At 41.8% G+C, this 17,518-nt stretch overlaps 1 non-coding gene across 1 annotated transcript; it reads right to left on the bottom strand.

The window, feature by feature from the left end:
* Positions 1 to 11,650: 11,650 nt before the first annotated feature.
* Positions 11,651 to 11,758, bottom strand: LOC136478588 (small nucleolar RNA R71). Its single transcript, XR_010764311.1, has one exon. It is a non-coding gene; the product is annotated as a small nucleolar RNA R71 (small nucleolar RNA).
* Positions 11,759 to 17,518: the final 5,760 nt, after the last annotated feature.

Raw genomic sequence — 17,518 nt, 5'->3', positions numbered from 1 at the left:
AGACATAGACCAGCGTCTGGTCAGCACTGACCGGACGCGTCCGGTCACAAAAACTGTCTTTTGGAACCTTACTGATGTTGACCGGACTCTGGAACCCAGCGTCCGGTCACTTTGTTGCTTAGCATCTGGTCAGTAGCCGAAACTTGACCAGCGTTCGGTCAGTACTGATTGGACATGTCCGATCAGGATTCTCCCTCTTTGGGACCTTATTGGAGTTGACTAGGCTCTGGAACCCAGCGTTTGGTCACATTACACTCAGTGTTTGGTCGCATCCAGGTGACTTCACCTTGATCAAATGAACTGACCGGACTCTGTGCCAGCATCTGATCACACCAAAACCAGTGTCTGATCAACATTTGACCCTCCATTCACTTCCAACTCGCAATCATATGTGAATGAAGTTTGCTCCAATTGATCTAAGGGCTATTTAGGAGCTACCTAGTGTTAGATTTGACAAGTGTGCACCACACCTAACCCAATAGACTCACGTAGGTCAAGCTACCCGTCCATAACCCCCTTAATAGCACGGCAAAAGGAAAAACAAAGTCCTAAACTACTCTAAGTGTCTCTTCAACACCAAATGACACTTAGAACTAGTCTATCCTTAACCTTGTCATCCATCCTTTGAAAACCAAAACGATTTCCATCATAGGGGTATGACAACCATGATTGCCCAATCAATTGCCATTACCATGACCTAACTTAATTGCCTCTACAAAACACACGTTAGTCACAGTAATCACGTATTATCATTAATCACCAAAACCCAACTAGGGGCCTAGAGGCTTTCAACCACCGAGTCAAGGAATGAACCAATCAATCACAAGAATGAATACTAATGAAGACCAATCACCTTGGAATCAAATGATGACACAATGATTTTTTACCGAGGTTCACTTGCTTGCCGGCAAGCTAGTCCTCATTGTGGTGATTCACTCACTTGGAGGTTGATGGGCTAATTGGCATCACACGGCAAACCCTCAATAGGGTGCCACACAACCAACACAAGATGAGGATCACACAAGCCACGAGCAATCCACTAGAGTACCTTTTGGCTCTTCACTAGGGAAAGGTCAAGAACCCCTCATAATCACCACGATCGGACCCAAAAACAATCATCAACCTTCGCTCGATGATCCTCACTACTCCAAGCCATCTAGGTGGCGGCAACCACCAAGAGTAACAAGCGAATCCCATAGTGAAACACGAACACCAAGTGCCTCTAGATGCAAACACTCAAGCAATGCACTTGGATTCAGTCCCAATCTCACAAAGATGATGAATCAATGATGGAGATGAGTGTGAGGGCTTTGGCTAAGCTCACAAGGTTGCTATGTCAATGCAAATGACCAAGAGAGTGAGCTTGAGCTAGCCATAGGGCTTAAATAGAGAGCCCAATGAATAGAGCCATTAGCTCCTCTATCTAGTGAAACACAAGCTGACCGGACGCGCCGGTCAGGTTGACCGGATGCAGGACCCCAGCGTCTAGTCACTCGATGCTCACCACATGTCATCAGCCTCAAATGTTGAGCGCCTAATCTTAATGGCTAGTCTACTTTGCGCCATGTGTTAAGTTGTGACTGGACGCACTACTCAAAGTGATCGAATGCTCCATCACTAGAGTCCGATCGTTTCTAGTAAGGCACCAGAGCTAGTTTTTTTGACTGGATGTGTCCGATCCACCATGACCGGATGCGCTGGTGCATCCACTCCTCCTCTTCTCAACACGCCACCACATCAGTAGGACCAGACACTGAACAGTGTTTAGCTAGAGTCTGGTCACCTGTGTCTGGTCTTAGGCCGAGAGTAGCCTGAGCACACCACTGATTTTATAAATGATCGGACGCTGCTCCCCCGAGTCCGGTCACCATGTGACCGGCGTCTAGTCACTGGTTTTTAGTGACTATCACCTCCTTCACTTCACCAACTTCTCCACCCTTGCTCAAATATGCCAACCACCAAGTGTATCACCTTGTGCACATGTGTTAGCATATTTTCACAAATGTTTTCAAGCGTGTTAGCACTCCACTAGATCCTAAATGAATATGCAATGAGTTAGAGCATCTAGTGGCACTTTGATAACTATATTTTGATATGAGTTTCACCCCTCTTAATAGTATGGCTATCGATCCTAAATATGATCACACTCGCTAAGTGTCTCGATCACTAAACCAAAAAGCTCCTATCAATTTCACCTTTGCCTTGAGCTTTTTATTTTTCTCTTTCTTCTTTTCCAAGTCCAAGCACTTGATCATCACCATGGCATAACCATCATCATGATCTTCCCCTTTATTTCACCACTTGTAATAATGCTACCTATCTCATGATCACTTAAATGAACTAGCTTAGCACTTAGGGTTTCATCAATTCACCAAAACCAAACTAGAGCTTTCAGTTGGGTGCCACCTTATGGCGCCTTAATTCTCGCAGTGGACTTCACACTTGAGCCCCCACTTGCCCCGCTAATGGGTGGAGGCAAGATGGTAAGTGGTGCTATAGTGATGGCTTTGGCCTCTTCTCTCACAAAAGTACTCTCTGGAACTAGGTTGATGGAGTGTGGAATTCCTTCTAAGCTATAGGTGGAACTAGAGCCAGTGTACAGCACTAGCGCTTTGTTGGCCATGGCTCTAGCTTTGGAAGAGTGCTCTAGAGAGGGAGAGAAGAAGGTTTATGCTATGGTGTGAAGAGAGAAGAGGTTCTAGAAGGTTTTATATAGGCTTAGCTCTGCTGCGAAGGAGGGATATTTTTGCACAATACCCCAGGGATAGTGATCCTACTAAGTCATGGAAGCATATCATGCAGATAGGGCATGAGTAGAGTTTGGTGGGGGCGGCTGAACCCTGGGTTCGCCCACCCCCTGAGGAGCTCTGCCCTAACCAAAACTTCTTCTATAAGCTAATCCATGCACGAGATATTTGTATCTCTCGGTTTTCTATTTTTGTCGTTCAAATTTTAAAGATGATTGGGCAATTTTGTATATTATTTACTTAAAGCAAAGCATATGTATGGTGTTATTTTCACATTGTCCATGATTATGAATGAAAAATACATGTGAGTAACACTTATTGAATGCAAGAATATGTTAGAGAAATATTTTAACTTTTTCATAAATTTGCAATGAATTCATCAAAGGAGATTAGTTCAATTTTATCAATTTCCTGATTAGCATCATGAGAAGGCTCTAGGAAAAGTTGTTATCTTTCACTGTTAGCTTTAAAAATGTTACCATCATCATCTTGGATGGTGATCGCACTATGTGATGACATGTTGATGACGGTGTACAGTCCTTGCCATTTGCTACATAATTTTCCTTCATCAAAGAGCTTGAACTCCTTCTGTTTGATTCGGTGGTCGTGCCATCTCTTGGTTCTTTCTTTGTAGAGCCTAGCACTATGATATGCCTTCTCACGCCATTCTTCTAGCTTGGAAATTTGATTTTGTCTATTCTTGCCAGCTAGCTTGACATCCATGTTCCAGTTCTTTATCGCCTAGTGAGCTCAGTGTTCAAGCTCGACTGGTAAGTGGCAACTTTTACCATAGACAAGCTAGAATGGTGTTGGTACTTGTTAACGCACACAGATAAATCCGCAAGCGCACGGATACTGCTGTAGCTTTCACCCGGAAGTATTCCAAATATCTTATCCATAGGGAAATATGTGAGATTAACTACAGTCTAACTTAACTAGAGGTAGCAACAAGGCTAAGGATAAATAGGAGCATAGAGAGTATTACTAAGGTTCTCTAGTTTTGACTTTAGTAAGCTATGTCTTCTACTGTTCAACTAGGGATATTACTAAGGAAAGATACCAATAGAGGATTCTTTCCATCACAACTAGGTCCTACTTGGCCTACAAATGGAAGGTGGACTACAGAGGACTCAACAAGGGTGTCACACTTGCGGTCTAAAGCTTCACTCACGATCTACCACCGGTCTAGAATGCAGGGTGCATCCACGATTAACCCAAGTTTAAGCACCACGCTTACACTTACGATTAATAGTTTAACATAAAGCGTCTATAGATTAAAGCACTCAAAAGAGAGTCATGAACCTAATAACAATATAAACAAAATACTTACTTGAATCAGAAGTTGATTACTAGAGAAAGCTCAGAAGCAAGCTCAAGTAGAACTTGGATCCGCCAAGGTATAAGCCATAGAGAGAGCGTCGATAGGCTGACACTTCCTCTAAACTCTTCCCTCACTCTCTATCTCACTATTTCTAATTACAAGACTAAATCCTAAGAAGGACTAATCTTCTCTTGATAGCTGGCTCTGATCCTAAAGACAATGGTATAAATTAGGATTTTAGGATGGCTTCAGGGAGGGGGGTAGGGGCTGCTATATATAGGGGGAGACATCAATTCTGGACCCTCAGATCAAACTGACTTAAAACAACGGCGTAGATGTGATCTTCAAGATGGTGGAGAACCGGAATATGAAGCAAGGGCTGACTGGTGGGCCCCCTGGCTGGCCGACCTACAGGTGGGGCCGATCGGCCCCACATGTCATGCTCTTATGCTCTTCTTCCATGGTTTGCCCTCTAGAGTCTTTCCAAGTTGGTTTCATCATGGATAAACGTGATTTACTTTGATGAACAGGTCCACCTTGATGGTTTTCTAAATAAACCCTGCTAAAAACATAGATTCACCAAAACTCATGGAATTTATTAGTTTAAACCCCTAGATCTATGTTTGGTGATGAAATTAAGTATATATGTAGGTTATATTGGCGGTTTATAATTGATGTTAATGACCGCCAACAAGCTCCCCAAGCTTAACCTTTGCTAGTCCCTAAGCAAAGCTAAACTCAGTAATGGATCAGGAGTTGCTACAATGCTTTCACACCTCAAAAGTAAACATGTGTTCAATAAAAAATTCTCCTCCGGATTGGAAGAAACTGATCTGACTTTCAAACTTACCCATATTACCTTCAACCTTGGGGTTTTTTAGCCTTCTCTTGGGTCTTGAGCAATTGAAAGATAGAATGATCAACTCAAGCATTATGTCTCAAGTTCTTTATTCAACCACTGTTCTAGAGTTTTTATAAGTTTTAAAATAAAACTCAGAGATTCTATTGAATGACACTCTCAAGTCTCTCAATATATGTGGTATTTATGGATCCTCAACAAGGCATAAAAATCATGTGGTACCTTTTCTCTTCCTACCACTAAGACTTTATGTGGAGTTCATCAGTTGGGAGAAAGCTAGGGCATACTTGCAATGCATTTATTGTAAAGTCAAACAACGGATCTAAAGAGAGTTGAGTCATATAATCAAATCAAGATGTGCATGTGTGTGGAATATGTGGTGGATATATATGGTGGCTAACCTAATTCTACTTTGCTCCTTAAAAACTTATCTCTTTTGAAACTTGGAAACATTTGCTATAGAACATGGGCTATCTTATTCATCTTTTTTTCAAGCGAGCATCTGAGTACCCATTGTTTTAAATATCTCAAACACTTTTGTGTCCATTTTTTTCTCTTATCTTTTTTTCTTCTTTTTTTATGAATAACTTTTGCATAACCCCATGTCTTTTTTCTACAACAAAACTTTACGGAGATAGCAACAAGAACTTGGATCATTTATTTTGAGTGGAAACCTAACAAGTATGTTTTTGTGTTCACTCCCAGTGTAGGGGTAGAACATTTTTAGTGGATTTAAATGGAAAGCATGTTTTTGCGCCTACCTTAAGTGTAGGTAGTGCATATTTGGGTGGTGTGTACGTGATATTGATTTTAAGAGCATGAAAAATCTCTCATAAGGGTCAACAAAGCTTGGCAAAACTCAATGCAAAAGCAAGCAACATATATGTGGAAGTTTTCCTAGCCTAAATAACATATATGGCTCTGGTGGAATTCAAGCTTTGTCATATAGGATATAATACCCCGTATTTTATGGGTTATTAATTAAGTAAATTAATGGCTAGGTTGGATAAATAATTCCTAGTTAAATTTGATTGTCTCATTTTAAATGCACTCGCATATGCATATTGTTGTGTATTTACCCTGAATAGATTTGCATATGTAACTTAATTTATGCAGACATGTACTAACTTGCATGCGTGAGTGCCTTGCATGGTGTGTGAACTATGGGGATGCAAGGCCCAAAGGCTTAACACGGGTTAAAGCGGTCAGCATTTTAGTTGCTCACATTTTATTTAACGCCTAAGTTACTAACTTAGTGAGAAAACCCTTTCCCATGTGAAGAGTAATTATAAACATCAATATTAAAGATATCTCACATCCAACCACACATCTGGCTATACAAAAAGGATCCAGGCCACTCGTGTCCATGAGCACGGCTGATATATCAGTTTGATCAAACTTTATAGAGTGTGTACACTTTCACCATGAGTCATGATTCCCAATTGCCTAGGGCTTGTCGACCACCTAGCACTTCCAAGGTGAGTAGGCAGGGTCTCACTACGAAGCCTTTCACTAATTACCCTAACAAGTTAGTAGCTATGAGGTTTCAGCAGCTAGGCGAATGGAGGCCCCCTTCAAGACTGGCACACCCTGACCATAGCCCAGCACACATCTTGGTAGGCAAGAAGCCATTCTACAACCTAGGCCCCCCTCTTGCGCATTTCGGTAACCACTAACGAGCTAGAGAAAACTAGTTATACAGCTAAGATTAGAGCCATGTGATCCCCAAGGTTGTATGGACCTCCTGGGTGGCCGCTTTAAGTATGAGTCCTTACAGAGAGCAACTAGATTATAAAAAGACACATACTCCAGCCCTCTTTAAGTTACTAAAAAGCATCTTTTATCCATTGTTACATATATCCATTACTCAAGATTACAATGAAGACTTTGTTGAGCGTAGCAAAACTTATCCTTCTATTATGCAAAACCTCCCATAGGTAACAAGGAATATAGATCAAGCATTTCTAGGCATGTCCTTAGGGTATATCAAATTTAGACACATGCTTATGTATAAAGTCATTAAAGATTGCTAGGTAACAAGGAAACCATAGGCTATACTTGCCTTGCTCACAAGATTGATCCTGGTACTGCTCCTCAAACTCCTATTCCTCAAACACCTCACCCTCTATACGCATAACCATTACCAAACAAGATATCTAGACAATCATCACATGCAAGAAAGATATATTTCTATTAGAACATTACATCATGCAATAGAAACATATATAGAAACACTTATAAAACTATTCTACTCATTTCTATGAACACATGAACGTGAAGATCACTCTAATCGGATCTAAAATGAGAAAGTTATGAACAAAACCATTTTTAGGGATATTTCTGCAATTAAATATATTTTTCTAAGGGCCTATACACTAAAACTAAGGCCTAAAACATAATTAAACCTACAATAGAGGGGTTTCTATACAAAAATAGAATCTCTGGACTACGTGTTTAAAAACCAAAGAAAATAGGGTCTAAACTGCTAAAAACAGGGCCTAAAACAAAGGGTTTTTGAACTGAAAAGGACGGTGGCTTGATTTCTAAAAACTCTAGGGGCTCTTTTGCAAAAGCGGCAGGACATGGCGGTGGCTGCTGTGGTGGCGCTGATGTAGCACCATGTGGCGAGCGCTTATTGGGCGAGGCCGTGGACCGCACCGTGGGCTTGGTCCACCGGTTCACCGTGGAACGGTGATTCCCCGAAGGGATATCTTCAAATCGTAGTCGTTTGCGATTAGATCGATGGCGTAGGGCGGTTGGGGAGGAGTTGGCCACCAAGGTGGTAGGTCTCCATGGTAGCGTGCCATGGGGGTAGCCCAGAGCTTACCGGTGAGCAGCCGGTACGGTGCTCTCGGCCTCAGCCCACGACGCCAGTTGCACCAGGGGCAAGCGAGGGCGAAGGCGAACACAGTAGGGGGCACGGTGCCGGCATAGGGTCTCACCTCGATGAGGGCGATGGTGGTGAGATCTAGACAGAGAGGGTGAACTCTAGTGAGGTTTTGCTCATGCATAATAGAGAGAGAGAGAGGGCACATAAAAGCTTTGGATGGACATGGTGATGAGTACAGGCCCGATCTTCCGAGAGGTAGCCGGTAAGTTCGATTTGTGGAGATCTCGACGTTGGCGATCCGGCTTCAAATCAGACACGATTCGAACCCTGCAACCGTTACACCACTGCTCCGTTGGTTATCAACCAAGCACAACTTGATTGACCTCGCCAAGAAGGCTTTTCCTGCAAGCGAATCGAAGAGCACAAGCAAGAAGGTAAAACACGCAATCTGAAATTGCAAATATGAATGACGCGAATATCAATAGAGGGTTCAAGAACTCGGTTCCAAAGGACTAATCGACACAGTGGAGGAGATCAAGAACGGGGGCCCTGGATCACTGCAAAAGGATTTGTCACCACAGTTACAATGAACGATTCAGTTTCTCGATGGAAAACTAAACTCTAAACAAAACCCAATTGTGTAGCAGCGGCGGCGGCTGTGTTTATAGTCTAAGACTCGACCTAGGGTTGGGGACGGCCAGGGGTTGGGCGCCCACAACTTGGGCTTAAGGCCCGACACGATACATGGCCAAGTTGGCCCAAATAGGTGACGCAGCACCTTGCCGTGGTCACACAGAATGATCCACGGACCTTCTGGAGCTGGGACCAGATCCAAAACGACGGCGTCGTCGTCCCCTTTCCAACGCATCCAAGAACGGCCCGTTTCGATGTCGTATGAGGAAGTTATGACCGAAACAGTGACGACGTGTCTGCTGAATCCGAGGACGACGTGGCAGCTGAGTTGGAAACGAATTGCAACTTGGGGAAGACCATGGCGTCGATGTGTCCAGCGTGGCGATGTCCTCATCACATGGCTTCACCTTTGGAAGGTCGGCAGCGCAGCGACAACGGTGGCGAGCTACTGGGGACGGCAACCAAGAGGAGGTGGTGGTGAAGCAAGAAAGGGAGAGCTCAGGGGGCTCAGCCCTTGGCTTTATTAGCTGAGGAGAGGCAGTGGGCATTGTGGGTGCACCACTTGGGCCTGTGGAGGCAGGTTGACTGGCCATTAAGGCCACTCACGGCCGCAGTTACCGGCGAGGTGAAATAGGCGGTGGTGCCCACTCGGCTGGAGGTAGGGGAAGAGCCATTGGGTCACTGCTAGGTAGGGCTAAGGCAGCAGCGGGCACAGGCACACTGGCGAGCGAGGCTAGGCCATCAGCGGCTGCGGCGCGCTGGCGGGCGGTGCTGCTGGTGTCGCTGCTGGCCCAAGTGGCCCAACTATGGGGCAGCGTAGTGCCAGTGGGGAGGTGGCCGAGCAAGACATGGCCTAGGCCTCGAGGTGGGTTGGCCGCGCATGAGAGAGGTAAAAGGGAGCGAGAAGGGAGGCTAGGCCGGCTTTGGCCATGGGCCAAAAAAGGAGGGAGGGAAAAAGAGAAAAAGGATAACTCTTTTCTACTTTCTGATTGTATGACTTAACTCTCTTTGGATCCGAGGTTTGACTTTACAATATATGTGTTGCAAGTATGATCTTTCATGTTATCACCCTTCCTATGAGCTCCATATAAGCATTAGTTGTAGGAAGAAAGGCATAACATCAATATTGCCTTGGTGAGGATCCATAAATACCACATATTTTGAGAGACTTGAGAGTGTCATACAGTGGAATCTCTAAGTTTTATTTTGAAAATCTATAAAAACTCTAGAGTAATGGTTGAGCAAAGAACTTGAGACATAGTGCTTGACTTGATCGTTCTGTCTTTCAATTGCTCAAGACCTAAGTGAAGGCTGAGAAGCCCCATGGTTGAAGGTAATATGGGTAAGTTTGAAAGTCAGATCGGTTAATTCTAATCTGGAGGAGAATTCTTGTTTGAACGCATGCGTACTTTTGAGGAGTTGCTTCAATGTTTTCAAAATCCTTAAACTCTAGATTTAGTTACTAAGTTTAGTTTTGCTTAGGGACTAGCAAAAGGTAAGCTTGGGGGAGTTGTTGATGGTAGTTAACAACCAATTTAAACCATCAATTAAACATGTATAAGGGCATAAATATAATCACCAATGAAGGTATAGGGGTTTAAATTAACAATTTCTATGAGTTTTGGTGAATCTGTGTTTTCAACAGGGTTTAATCAGAAAACCGACAAGGGGAACTTAAACGTCAAAGGAAAAATCAGAATTCTAATGCGAAACCAACTCCAAAAGTTTCTAGGGACCCCAGAAGCCACGTCACCAAAGCGGAGGCCGAGAGGCTGCCAAGTGGAGCCACCCGGCCCCACCTATTGTCTGCCTGACCCATCAGGGCCTACCTATCAGCCTCATTGCTATGTTGGTTTCCCACCACCTCCTAGGATGCATCTAAGCCGTTGCTTAAGTTGGTTTGATATAGTTATGATTAGTGATGAGTTTATGCACATGTTCGCAAAGCACTTAGCTCATTATGCACGTGAGTTAAGTGGTCGACACTATGTAAGCATGGTGCTTAGATAGATATTGTTTGCCTATGGATGCCCTCTACACTCTTGGTCATGTGGGGTAGATTGCGGATGTGACACTCCTGTTGAGTCCTTTGTAGTCCACTCCTCATTTGTAGAGCACGTAGAACATGATTGCAAAGGTAGACAATCTCTGTTCTTGATCTTCCTTAGTAATGTTCCTTATGCATAGATCCAGAGTTAGTTATACTATAGATGAGAGTGTATATATTAGGGTGTACAAAAGACTTAGTAGATAAGTAATGACTTAGGAATCTTTTGCTCTTAATGAATCTCCTGCTTAGTTGTACTACATTTTATGAGTCTCTAAAGCTATCTTTGGAATACCACTATTACCTTACACTTATTATTTATTTACCCTTTGACTTACCCCTGCAATAGCATGAGAGTGATTATTATCATAAGTATATACATTTGTCAATATCTCTATGCCAACACCACTCCATAAGCTCCTCCCTATGGTAAAAATATAAATAACGATACCTGGTATACTCCCGGGTGAAATGCTACAATGGTATATTATCTGTGCGCTTGCAGATACTTTAATATATATATTTTTCTCTAAAGTTTACAAGTGTCATTAATAATTACCAACCATGCATTTCTGGCATTATGCCAGGGATGACAACCTAGTAACAAGTGATGCTAAGAAATGCCAACAAGCATTTTTGGCGCCGTTGCCAGGGAGGGGCACATGGCTAAAGAGAATTGACCAAATAAATACTTATTGATAAAATCATAACCTCTGCTTTAGTAGGCTTACCCTTGTTTGTCTTTGTTCATATCTTATACAGGGTATTGCAGACTTGGTTGTGATTCACCAACAATTTCCAATCAGAATCAACCGAATCAAGAGGAAGCTCAACACTAGTTCCTGAAGTCATGGCTGAGAAGACTGCGTGAATTCTCTACTCCAAGCACTAAGAACATCCGCACTAGACTAACACTCAAAACCAACAATCTCGAGTTTGAGCTCAAGCCAAGCCTCATCAACATGGTGCAAGCTACTCCATTAAGCAAAAAGGCACATGAAGATGCTAGTGCTCACCTTTAGAATTTTCTAGAGATTAGCAGCACAGTCGTCATCAAGGACGTTGCACAAGACATCATACTACTTCACCTGTTTCCATTCTCACTAGTGGGAAGAGCAAAGCAGTGGTTCTACATCAACAAAGATCACATAAACACTTGTGCAAGATGTTCAAAGGCCTTTCTAGAAAAGTTCTTCCCAGTAGGCAAGACCAATGCCTTAAAAGGAAAGAATTCAAACTTCCAATAGCAGAAAGGAGAAACCATTCTAGAAGCATGGGAATGTTTTCAAGAATACATTTCAAATTGTCCTCATCATGGGATGGAAGATTGGTTGCTCATGCATAGTTTCTACCATGGATTAACTCAAAAATCTCATGAACAACTCGATGCCACTGCTGGAGGATCATTTATGTCACTCACCCTTGGAAAAGCTAAAACTCTTATGGTAAAGATTGCCTCTAATCAAGGCTGGTCATCATGCAACATTCAATTATGCAATAAGAGTGAAGAAGTACCAGAAGAGGTGTGTGCATTGTCAACCAAGATGGATGTACTGTTGAATTGGCTTGAACAGCGAGCCAATTACAAGAAAGATCATCAGGCTATTCAAGATGCATTCAATGCTTAGAATGTATGTGGAGGATATTTTGGGGTTGAATTCCCTAAATATCAGGAGGATGCAAACATCATCATTAACAACTCTGCTCCACAACAACAGAGACAAGGGTGGAATCAACAACAATGGTTGACTTACCAAGGTAAGTACCTAGGTAATAGCTATAATACTCCTAAGCAACCATCTTTGAGAGGCTTGATCTTAGAACAAGCTAGGATTAATGAGAATATTTCTAAGAAGCTTGCTTTTAATGATAAGGTCCTAGAAAGCATAAATACTAAAATGGATAGTTTTTTCTTCTGCTATAAAAGACCAACTTAGCTATAATAAAAAGATAGAATCCCAATTAGCCCAGTTGGCTACTACTCTACCTTTTGCCACTAACCTTGAGAAGGTAAATGCCATAACAATAAGAGGTGGCAAGTCTACTCATGATCCACCATATCTGATAAGGACATGCAAGACACCAGTGGTAGTGCAGGATGAGGAGAAAACAACAGATGAAGTTGAAGAATTTGGGCCACAAGAGCGAGAATTACAACAAGATTTTCATGACACGACTCTCCTACGTTTCCACGTAGAAATCAGAAAACCAAAATGGATGAACAGTTTGGTAAGTTTGTAGAGGTAATTCAAAAGCTATATATCAGTATTATGTTGCTAGATGCCATACAGGTACCTTCCTACGCGAAGTATCTCAGAGATATCCTCAACAACAAAAGACCACTGCCTTCCACTGAGGTAATTAAGTTAACAAAGGAGTGTAGTGCAGCCATCCTAAATACTTCACCTGTCAAGAAGAAGGATCCAGGGTGTCCCACTATCGATTGCTCAATTGGGAGCCAGAACTTTGAGAATGCGTTATGCGATCTTGGAGCAAGTGTCAGTGTCATGCCCAAAAAGATCTTCGACAAGCTCAACTATTCAACACTCACGCCAACATCAATGTGTTTGTAACTAGCCGACCAATCAGTTCGCTACCCTGCGGGAACCGCCGAAAATATTCTGGTAAAAATAAAAAACTTTTTTGTTCCTGTAGATTTTGTAGTACTTGATATGTAGGAAGACATGAAGACACCCCTCACTCTTGGGAGACCCTTCTTGAGCACTACAAATGCTCACATTGATGTCAGAGCTGGAGAAATCAAATTCCATATCAATGGAAAGGAAGAGCGATTCGCATTCAAGCCAAGACTGGAACAATGCTCTAATTTGGAGTGGTGTGAAAAGCAAGTGCAGGCATTAATGTCTTCATCTTTAGGACTGACAGATGCACCCAAAGAATAAACCCGAACGGAGAAGTCCGGTTTGGAGGAATCAAAATACCAAACCCTCGCCGAGAGGTAACTCGGTAGTTATCCATATTTACTTTTTCATATTGCATTAATAATTTTAACTAAGCATGTTTTCTTTTCAATATATGCATCATAAAATAAAAATTCTCATCATGGCATTATAAAAATTTAAGCCCCATGTAAATAATTTTTACGGTGTAAAAATCCATGAGAAAAATTTATTGTGGAAGCGTAAAAATTTAAAAATACCATAATTCATCTTGCTATATTTCATAGTATCATAAAATATTTTTATACATATATACAGTACAAATAGAGGAGACACATGGGACCCACTCAACCACCACCCATCACTTCCATCACCTCTATTCCCACTCACCTCCATTCTATCATTTCACCACCGAAAGGAGCACCGACGGAGCTGATCACTTGCTTAAGGATGAAGGAAAGAACCACCAGGAGAAAGAGGAAACCACTTGGCTATTGTGTGGGGCCAGCCGGCCCCACCACTAGGCTGGCCGGCCTCTTGCTTCCCCCGCTATAAATCCTAGCCCCAAACTTGCTGCTCTCGGCCATCACACAACACAATCCCAGCTCTTGAGTTCGAAAATCCAGAAGAAAAAATCATAGTTGAATTTCCTTTGGTAGAAGTAGTGTTGGAAAAAGAAAGAGTGAGAGGAAGTTTGAGTGTGAAAGTAGTGTTAAAATCTTGAGAAAGAGAGGAAGAGGTGCTGCTGAAATTTAAGCAAGAAAAATAGAATTTAAGAGTGGTAGTGTTGTCCAAATCAAGAGAGGAAATTAAAAAGAATTAGGGTGGAAGACATGCCAGAATCTTGACTAGAATATTCACTAGGTAATCTCTGATGACTAACCACTGGACGACTGACTTTTGGAATGGCTAACCACTAATATTTTTTAATCCTGTTCCACAAGTTGAGTTGTTTTTGTCTATTTTGCAGAAAATGAGCAAGGTCACCGGCAAACTCAAGTGGGCGATATCGTTCCGTTCAACAAGAAGTTCTTCATCTTGAGTAAGCACCGACATGGAGGTTGATCCTCTGCCTCCTGCTGTTGGAGCACCGTCCCGATCAGCCCCCATGGAGAGGAATGTTCTTCTACAAGGAAAGCAGCTCAAGCTCCAGGATGATAGGGAGACGAACATCTACAAGAAACTAAAAGACCAGGATTTCCCCTGCCTTCGATCCAGCGCTACTTCAGTCCACAGGTATGGACTCCAAATTTGAACTTATTTTCAAGGCCGTAGGATGGGAGGATGCATAAGAAATAGATGAGTCAGGGTGCAAGCTTTTGACTATTGAATTTTACACACTTTTCAAACCACCAACTCGGAAGTCTCATTTAGGTTCTTTGGGAAAGAATTTTCTTTTCCTTGAAGAACATTAGTGAGCTTCTAGGATTTCTTGCTCTGTGCATAATTGATGTAGACTTAGCTATACAAGATTTTGATAGGACAAAGTTTTAGAGGGAGGTATCAAAAGAAATTGTTTGCTACCACCCTCGCACCTATGACATTCACCACCCTACTTTGTGATTCATGCATAAATGGCTAGGATTTTCTTTTTTTCCTAGAAATGATTTTCACATAGTAGGGAATGATGAACTTAAACTGCTCTATGCTATGGTTAAAAGAAAGAAGGTTTCACCTGTAAAATTCATGATGATACTGTGGGCAGAAATTCCTAGACTTAAGGGAGATGTTGGGTGCACTTCTTTGGTCACCCGCATAGCTAGAAATTTGGGTTTACTAGCAAACGCTTCTATTACATACATTGATAGTCCCTGATGGATTATTGATTATGGCTATTTTAATCATGCACACATGTTAAAAAAGGGCAAGGATGGGAAAATAGTCATGATGTATATGGACTACAGAAATGAATTTCCGTTACTAGACCAAAACCTCGGTCTATATGTGGTAGATTCATTTGTCTTTGATTTGTAGAAAATAGAGCAAGCACCTCGCAGGAGTGCCTCTGCAAGGATCACTCGCAACCCATAGCCTCAGTACCATGGATACAACCCCATTCTAGAAGGCCCTGCCTTCATCGGATACACAGGATTTGATCAAGTAGGACCTTCCCAGGTTCACCTTCCTCAGCATGCAGGTTGGGACCAGCCGGGATCTTCCCGTATGCACCAACCTGAGCATGCTAGGTGGCAATAGGGCCCAAGTGGGCAATGGCAGGATGGCAATTTTGACTGCTACCAGCAACAATCTTACGAGGAGGTCTCCAGTGGCCACCTGGGAGGACGCATGTCCTTCTCTATCCATGGCTACCATGACCATCCCACAAGTTATCATGAGTAGCAGATGGAGTATGCTTGTTTCGACACCAGGTTCACCATCATCGAGGAGAACCGGCAGGAGATATGGAACACTCTTTACCAACATTCCCAGTGGCAAGATGAAGTAGGACAACGCCTCATCGCCATCCAGCAACAACAACAACAGGAGAATGACAACTAGAACTACTTGTTTGGCCATCTCCACATTAACCATCTGCCTCGCTGAAGGACCATACCAACACCCAGCTTGGGGGAGGAGCCCCCATTTACCTAAGATAAGTTTTATTTCTAGTATTTTATTATTTTCTTTAGTTTATTTAATTTTTAAATTTGTATTAGTTAAAAAATGGTAAACTAAGAAAATAAAATAAAAATTTGCCTTTGTCTTTTATTTATATGTTACTATGGTATGATCTAAAAAATGATGGAAACCAAATAAAAAGAGTGTGTACATAGTTTGCTTAAGGTGTGCTTTAGTTTGTTTTTAAGAGTCAATAAATAAATAAAACTTGAAGATCATCTCACCTGATGGAAATGATAAATAGTTGCTCTGTTGTAATTCCTTTCAAGTACCAAGTTTTCAGTCTTGAATTCTTCTGAGTTTCGGATGAGATTGCATTGACATGAGAATTTTCTCTAAACTTGAAACTCGTGGGTAGCATATGCTTAAGCTAAGTCTAGGTAATTGATGGATATGATATGAGAAGGTCTGAGCTGTTGTTTATCTTGTTCCTAGTGATACTAAAGTTTTGGAGATTTATCTTTTGAAAAATATGAAAATCCTACATGATGAGTTCCTTGTATGACAAAGCTTGAATTCCTACTAGAGCCATATATGATATTTAGATTAGAAAAACATTCACTCATATATGCTGCTTGTTTTGCATTGAGTTTAGTCAAGCTTTGTTGATGCCTTATGAGAGGTTTGTCATGCTCTTAAAAATAAGATCATGTACACACCACCCACATATGCCCTACTCCTACACTAGGGGAAGGTGCAATAACATGCCATTCTATTTAGATCCACCTAAAAATGTTTTACTCCTACACTGGGAGTAAACACCAAAAATATTCTTCATAGATATCCACCAAATAAATGCTCCAAGTTCTTGTTACTATCTCTCCAACAATTGTTATGCAGAGAGAAGCATGTGGCTATGCAAAAGTTATTCATAAAAAAAGTTGAGAAAAAATGAACAAGTGTCCAAATTATCAAAACAATGGGTACTTAGATGCCCGTCTGAAAAAAAGAGGGAGATGAATAAGATAGCCCATGTTTTCTTGCAAATATTTCCATGTTTCAAAAGAGGGACATGTTTTCAAGGAGCATAGTAGAATTAGGTTAACTACCATATATATCCACCATACACATGCACATCTTGATTTGATTGTATGACTTAACTCTCTTTGGATCCGAGGTTTGACTTTACAATATATGTATTGCAAGTATGCTCTTTCATGTTATCACCCTTCCTATGAGCTCCATATAAGCATTAGTTGTAGGAAGAAAGGCATAACATCATTATTGCCATGGTGAGGATCCATAAATACTATATATTTGGAGATTTGAGAGTGTCATACAGTGGAATCTCTAAGTTTTATTTTGAAAATCTATAAAAACTCTGGAGTAATGGTTGAGCAAAGAACTTGAGACATAGTGCTTAACTTGATCATTCTGTCTATCAATTGCTTAAGACCCAAGTGAAGGCTAAGAAGCCCTGTGGTTGAAGGTAATATGGGTAAGTTTGAAAGTCAGATCGGTTTATTCTAATTAGGAGGAGAATTCTTGTTTGAACGCATGTGTACTTTTGAGAAGTTGCTTCAATGTTTTCAAAATCCTTAAACTCCAGATTTAGTTACTAA

The sequence above is a fragment of the Miscanthus floridulus genome, chromosome 8 (genome assembly GCF_019320115.1).
Source record: "Miscanthus floridulus cultivar M001 chromosome 8, ASM1932011v1, whole genome shotgun sequence".
Lineage (NCBI taxonomy): Eukaryota > Viridiplantae > Streptophyta > Magnoliopsida > Poales > Poaceae > Miscanthus > Miscanthus floridulus.
The sequence above is the reverse complement of the archived record's forward strand: the minus strand, read 5'-3'. Positions and strand labels throughout refer to the sequence as shown.